General features: G+C 41.3%; 1 long non-coding RNA gene across 4 annotated transcripts; it reads right to left on the reverse strand.

The window, feature by feature from the left end:
* Positions 1–1,077: 1,077 nt before the first annotated feature.
* LOC122052327 lies at positions 1,078–3,416 on the reverse strand. 4 transcript variants are annotated; one of them, XR_006131958.1, is made up of 5 exons: positions 2,958–3,416; positions 2,760–2,852; positions 2,513–2,574; positions 1,577–1,628; positions 1,078–1,416 (listed from the first exon to the last, which is right to left on the reverse strand). It is a non-coding gene; the product is annotated as an uncharacterized LOC122052327 (long non-coding RNA). The 4 variants fall into 4 exon arrangements; XR_006131961.1 differs by lacking the exon at positions 2,513–2,574; XR_006131959.1 differs by lacking the exon at positions 1,577–1,628.
* Between the last annotated feature and the right edge of the window lie 3,757 nt (positions 3,417–7,173).

Below are 7,173 nucleotides of genomic sequence, written 5' to 3' on the forward strand. Positions count from 1 at the left end.
CCCACTCGGAGCAAGCCATATAGAAGAAAGTCCGCTCCAAGGTCTCTATCCAAGACTGAGCCATGCTCGGATCGGTCTCTCCGCGGAATAACGTGAATAAACTTTTCACCGACTCTGCCAAAGCTGGGATCTGAGCTCGTGCCGTAATTATGTCAGTAGGGTGAGTAGGGATCGCCGAGGGAACTGGCGGAACCACTGTAGCTGGTACTACAAGTGGTACTGCTAGATAGGCCCGGGAAGGTACCCCTGGTGCTGTTGTATAAGCCGGGGTAGGTATCGCTGGTGGCACTGCAAGATCAATATAGGTAGGAGCGATTGGAGGTACGGTAGGTGGTGGTACCGGATAAGAAGCAACTGGTACTACTGGGTCAACTTGTACTACTGGTGCGGTTGCCGGGTATGCAGTAGCAGGCACAGGTGGAGGTGGTGCTGAGTACACAGTAGGCACGACTAAAGGAGGTGTCGGGTACGCAACAACAGGCACTGCTGGTGGAGGGGTCGGATATGCTGCAGGTTGTACCGTGAATACTGTAGGAGTGGGTACGGCGGGTACGGTTGAGGTAGGTACCTCTGAAACCATCGGAGTCTGAGAGTCTGACACGCCCGCAGTACCATGTGGAGTCTGTCCCTGACTAACAGGCTCGATCCCAGCAGACCTCTCTAGCGACTCCGTCGCCAGGGATTCCAACGTCCTCTTACGTGGTAGTCCAAGGCCACGTCTCGGCACGGGAACACATGTAGCTCGTTTCATATTTGTTAAATTATTACACAGGTATTACTAGGGGTACCAAAATTATAAAATCAATCATTATATCTATTTGTCGTCTGGAGATGTTCCGTCGCTGCCAAGTCCCTAAATATTACCTTGTCAAAGAATACCTCAGAATTCCGAAACATAAAAATCGACGGAAATCTATACAAATATGAAAAGTACCCAGATTGACTCGCAAAACCGAGCTCTGATACCAAATAAATTGTCACGCCCCGGGGGAGTCCCTGCTAGAGGAAATTTCGGTAACATCTCCCCTATACGGATAACAATATGAAACTTGACTACATAGCCGTCAGGGCCCCTCATAATCCTCGACCAACACGGTCGGAACATATACAATAATATAAACAAACAATCCATGCAGTTTATAATAAATCAGCCTCCAGCTGACTACACAACACATCACAACACGCAGTTTATTATACAACCTACTCCACTACTCGAGGAAAACCCAACCCACAATGGAAAACCATCGTAGCAGAAAACAAGGGTGGTAGACCAAAACTCGATATAAAATCCACGAGTACAATATCTACACATCACAAGTATGTAGATCACAAAACAAGGAAACAAAGTCTGAAAGTAGAAAACCATATCCACATGAGGTGAGGGACTAGCGATTGGAACCTCCTGACAGCCTCAACCTGAAATAGAAATAAATCAATGGGGGTGAGTTCAATAACTCAGCGGGTATCAAGTTGATATGCATAGTAAGATATACCTAACAATAATAATCATGGAGTAAAATCTTCTGATAAAAAATAGGAAATGCGAAAACTAAACAAGTAAAGAAGCTGTACTCACCAGGACCTTCTATCCGGATATAAGGGTCGTCGGACCAAACACATCATGTCTCCTGTATGCATGCCAATCATATGCAACCATAAAAATGCAGCATCCAAAATGTAGCAATCACAAGCAATAAATGCAATCCATGCATATGATGCAAATGTCCTGGTCACCCTTAACGCCAGTCAGCCACCTCACACACGATGGTGAGATCGAGTGGGTAGGGCTGTGACAACTGTGCACTCTGCCATCACTATTCCTGAGTGACCGAGTGGACAGGATGCTGTCGGAGTACACCTATCCTCCTACTCTAATCAGAGTGGGGGAGCCAAAGCTCTCATCTCCCTGTGTCATAGTCAAAAGGAGGGATCCCTGCTCGCTACCACGCTGTAGTCACACTACCCATGAGCGCACCAGCGGAGCCCTGACAGAGCAAACTGTAACACACACCCTGCCTGAAATACTACTAACCCATGAGTGGTTGTATGTGTGCAAGTCATGTAACTGGCGATGTGCTCAACAACAATGGAGCTGACAATCGCACAATATGCAATCATGTAAAATGGTCCATGACACTAAGCATGTAACTCCTGAACATACCAACCTCATCATAATGTGTACCAAAAGGAAAATCAAGTCCATATCAATGATCTAGGTACGCATGCCAAGAAATAAATTTAGGTACACATGCCAGGTAATAAACTAGGTACATATGTCAAATATACCTAGTAGCTAGGCCTGTATCCGGTAATGCATTGTATATCACTACATAAGTATACAATGCAAGAATCAAGAGGACATAAGCATAAATGTATCACAGATAACAATATGGTAAACTACAGTATCAAGTAGTGACATACCAAACAGATATAAGCATAACTATTACTACTAGTTATAACTCACTACGTATATCAGAATGACAATATCAAAAGATAAGTCAAAGGTATCCACCTCAAAAATATAAGATCATATCCAGTAATCTAACGTCGAGATGCTCGTCTCGAATCAACGTCCTACATATAATATGCACAGTATAACTAAATTTTATTATAAACAAAATAGCAAAACAATCCGATTAGGAAACTGTAGTTTAATTCCACTTGATTATCCACATTTCCTTCATAGATAATCTTAGTATGAATAAATCTAATTCGATTAGCAAACCCCTCTTGTTAACATCAATTACCAAACCACTTACCAAATCCTCAGATGCACCGCTACTGATTCACGACCGGAGAAGTTTGCTGCTGCCAGGTATGACTGGAGCTAGATTAAGCTGCTGTCCACCAAACTAGAGACAATCATCCCCCAGTTAGCATAACATCCCATACGAACACCGAAACCCAAATCTCCACAGCTATAGAATCCAAAAACAAAATATCTTACCCTATCCTACCTCAACGATGGAACCACAATGAATGACTGTAGGGATTGGAGGAGCAAGACTCGGTGGAAGAAGCTCGGCTGTGGGAGATGGCTGCTGCTCTTATTGCACTGTAGGTTGTGAGGCTGAGCCAGTGGCGTCCAACCAAGGCTAGGGCACAGATGGGTTGGAGTAGCATGGCCCGGTGGTCGGAACGGCGATGGGCAGAGGTGCGACAGCGAGAGATCTGAGAGATGGGAGAGGGCGACACCTAGGGCACTCTCGCTCGGGTTGTGGTTGTCGGTGGTGATGAAGATGCGAGGAAGATGGGAGAGAAGCTCGACAGATGCGCTTTATCAGCGAGGAAGAAGAGGAAGTGACGCGAGGTAGCGCCGTCGGCTGGGGAATGTGATCGGGTTGGGGGAGTCGGCGCAAGTCGGGTGAAGGAGAAATAATCGGGAGCAAAAGAATAAGTTAGGCGAAGAAATAGGGAGGAAATTAGGGAAAAAGAAATAAACTTAGGGTTTTTCAATTAAAGCCTAGTTTATTTTCTCAATCAACTCCCAATTAATTGGGATACTACAAACAGGCTTTCACTTAGCCTAAAAATTCATGTCCTTAAACTTGTCTTACGAGCTCCGAAAAATTCTAAGAAAATTTTTAAAAATTTCTAAAAATTCTCTTATAGTTATTCGACCCTTTTCGGTATTTTATATTTAGCAAGTCGATTGTTTATCTAGCGGTGCCAGATAGTATACATTTTTTTTTACCGGATTGGGCTAGATGGCTGTTGCCCCCTCCTCAACTTTTTTAATATGAGAAGCATATGAAGTATAGGGATAGAGATTCAATGAGAGTTGAATGGGAGGCACATTATCACTTCTCCTTATCATAAATATATATATTTCACCCACTCAATATGAAATTTCTGACTTCGTCCTTGCTCATATACCTATTCGATCAAATATTCTTTATACCAATATTTTTTTTTCATTACATCTCATTATCATCCTGGGCATACTTAAAAATTTTATTATATTTGATTTTTTTATTTAATATTATAATTTAACTCTTAAACCCTAAAGATAAAATGACAATTAACTAAAAGGTGTATCCAGGTTTTCGAATTTACCCAAAAGCGCATACTACTTTGTTATTTATCAAAAGATGCCCCATTTTACATGTTTTTCCCATTCTACACTCCTGATTACTTTTTTAATTTTCTCTGTCATTTATCTCTTTTCTCTTTTCTCCTATGCATGCAACGTTTTTCTTTCCTCTCCTCTTTTGTCCTCTCTTTTTCATGTCAATTCTTCTAAAAGTATTTTAACACCTCTGAGAAGCTGAAATAAATAATGGATAGCATATTTGAACTTCTTACAACCTCAGAAATTCATAGGAACTGAAATGGGTGCAATCAGAGCTCTCTAGCTCCATTAGTAGATTTTGATCGAAACCCACTGATGGATCTAGAGAGCTCTAATTGCACCCATTTCAGTTCCTGTGGATTTCTGGAGTTGCAAGGAGTTTAAATATACTATTTATTATTTATTTCCACTTCTCAGATGTATTAAAATGTAATAAGGAAGAATCGTCAAAATTCTCCACATTGGGCCTGATATGGAATCATATCAGACCTAATGTGGGTCTGATATGATTCCATATCAGGCCCAACGTGGAGAATTTTGATGATTCTTTCTTATTACGTTTTAACACTCCTAAGAAGTCAAAATAAACAATAGATAATATATTTGAACTCCTTGCAACTCAAGAAATCTAGAGTAACTCAAATGAATGCAATCAAAGCTCTTTAGGCCCATCAGTGGGTTTTGACCAAAATCCACTGATGGACCTAGAGAGCTTCGATCCATTTCAATTTCTATGGATTTTTGGGGTTACAAGGATTTCAAATATGCTATCCATTGTTTATTTCGACTTCTCAGAGGTGTTAAAATATTTTTAGAAGAATCAACGTGCAAAAGAGAGGAAAAAAGATGAGAGGAAAAAGAGCAAATATTGCATGCATAGGAGGAAAGAGAAGAAAAAGAGAAATCACAGAAAAAATAAAAAGAAAAGTAATCAGAAGGGTAGAATGGAAAAAGTACTGTAAAAAAGTACATCCTTTGGTAAATAACAAAGTAGCATGCGCCTTTTGGTAAATTCAAAAATCTGGATACGCTCTTTGGTAAATTGCCGAAGATAAAATCCTAAATGACATATCCATAAGCTAAAAAAATAAATAAAATACTATTGCAGTGTGCAGTCTGCACCATAAATATTATATATATATATACACACATGATTTTGATATGGTGATCCACTTTCAAGTTTGATTGAGTATATGGGGTGCTAGAAAATGATCCAGACGCTCGGATATATACGAGAGTTGTAGAGGTAGTCAGATATTCATTCTCATGGAAATTGCTCGCAAGGCTCACCGTCCCTCCTCGCCCGACGGTCACCTGCCCGGCCACTGACCGCCTGCCAACCGTCGACGTCATTCGGTGGCCTGGACCCTCCCCAACTACTATAGCCTGGAGAAAGGTGAACCCTTGGGGGATCACGACATGGACTCGACGGCGACGACTCAATCGCTGTTGGATTCCAGCTGCGATATGATGCGATCGCGACCAAAATTTGATCGTTGCTAGACCCTGGCCGATTCAGGGCTAGATTGCAGCTGGAATTTGGCTGAAATCTGGTTGCGATCCGACCTCCACGCTAGCAACCACTATCGTAGTCAGATTTTGATCGGATTGTGGTTTAGATTTTAGCTACGATCCGACTCGAATCCTAGCAAGGTAGGCATGGTGCTGCCAGTGAGTAGTCAGCGGTGAGGCAGACACGATTGGCATATGGGCAAGTGGTTTCGGCGAGAAGAACTAGGGGAAAAAATGCAAGAGAATATATATATATATATATATATATATATATATATATATATATATATATATATATATATATATATATATATATATATATATATATATATATACTAATTAATTAATTTGTGATTTTATTGTTTAAATGCCACTTGTTTTTTCATTTTTTTTCTCAATCCTCACGGAACTCGCTGTGTAGCCACTGTGTCTGCCCTGCCCTCCAGCCACTAGCCCGATCGCCTCCCGCCCGCCCGCCCTGTTCCTACCTCGTTGCTAGATTCTAGTACGTAGGATGGTAGTTAGAATCCTGGCCGCAATCCTATCAAAATCCGGCCATGATTGGTGCCGCTAGCATGACAATCAGATCGTGGCTGGATTCCGATTGCAATCCGGTCAAGGTTTAGCCACGATCGTATCGGATCACGATCGGAATTTAATTGCAATTGGCCATGATCTGGCTGCCGCAATTATGATCACGATCGAATTTTATCCGAATTGTGATCGGGATTCTAGCCGTGATAGGCCAGAATCCAGCAGTGAGGCAGATATGGTGGGCGGGTGGTCGGCTGATGGTTGGGCGGGATATGGTAAAAGAACACAAATAGTTTGTAGTAATTCACCAAAAATGATCGCCAGAATCCAGCAGTGAGGCAGATATGGTGGGCGGGTGGTCGACTGATGGTTGGGCGGGATATGGTAAAAGAACACAAATAGTTTGTAGTAATCCACCAAAAATGATCGTAATAGATCTATATATAGATGTGTATATAAAGATATAAGAACACAGAGATAGATGTATCAATATATATATATATATATATATATATATATATATATGCTATCTATCGCTGCTATATTATTCAGAATCGATATGGCTTATTCATGATCATTCAAGCCTTTGATACTCTCTGTAGACCGATCAGATCATTTTCTGATCGGTCTATAGACCGATCAGGAGTTTCCCTGATCGGTCAGGAGGTTCCCTGACCGATCAGGAGTTTCTCTGATCGGTCTGTAGACCGATCAGGAGGTTCCCTGATCGGTCCAGAGACCGATCAGGAATATACATGGACTAAACCGCACCGATACCGTAGCATAAACACCGCAGATTAACATTTCTGTATATATATATATATATATATATAACTATTAGTAATCCACCAAAAATGATCGTAATATATATAATAGTATATATATATATTAGCATTTATATTCTTTGACCCATTCAGGAAAAGATAATTCTGGATGAACACCATGTTACCATTCCGACCCTAAAAACTGTGCATATTACCATTCCGACCCTCTGCTATTTCATTTTTCTAATAATTTTTGGTATTTAGTGGGTTAGCTGTCACGGCGCTGGTGGC

Source organism: Zingiber officinale, chromosome 3A (assembly GCF_018446385.1).
Source record: "Zingiber officinale cultivar Zhangliang chromosome 3A, Zo_v1.1, whole genome shotgun sequence".
In the NCBI taxonomy this organism is placed as follows: domain Eukaryota; kingdom Viridiplantae; phylum Streptophyta; class Magnoliopsida; order Zingiberales; family Zingiberaceae; genus Zingiber; species Zingiber officinale.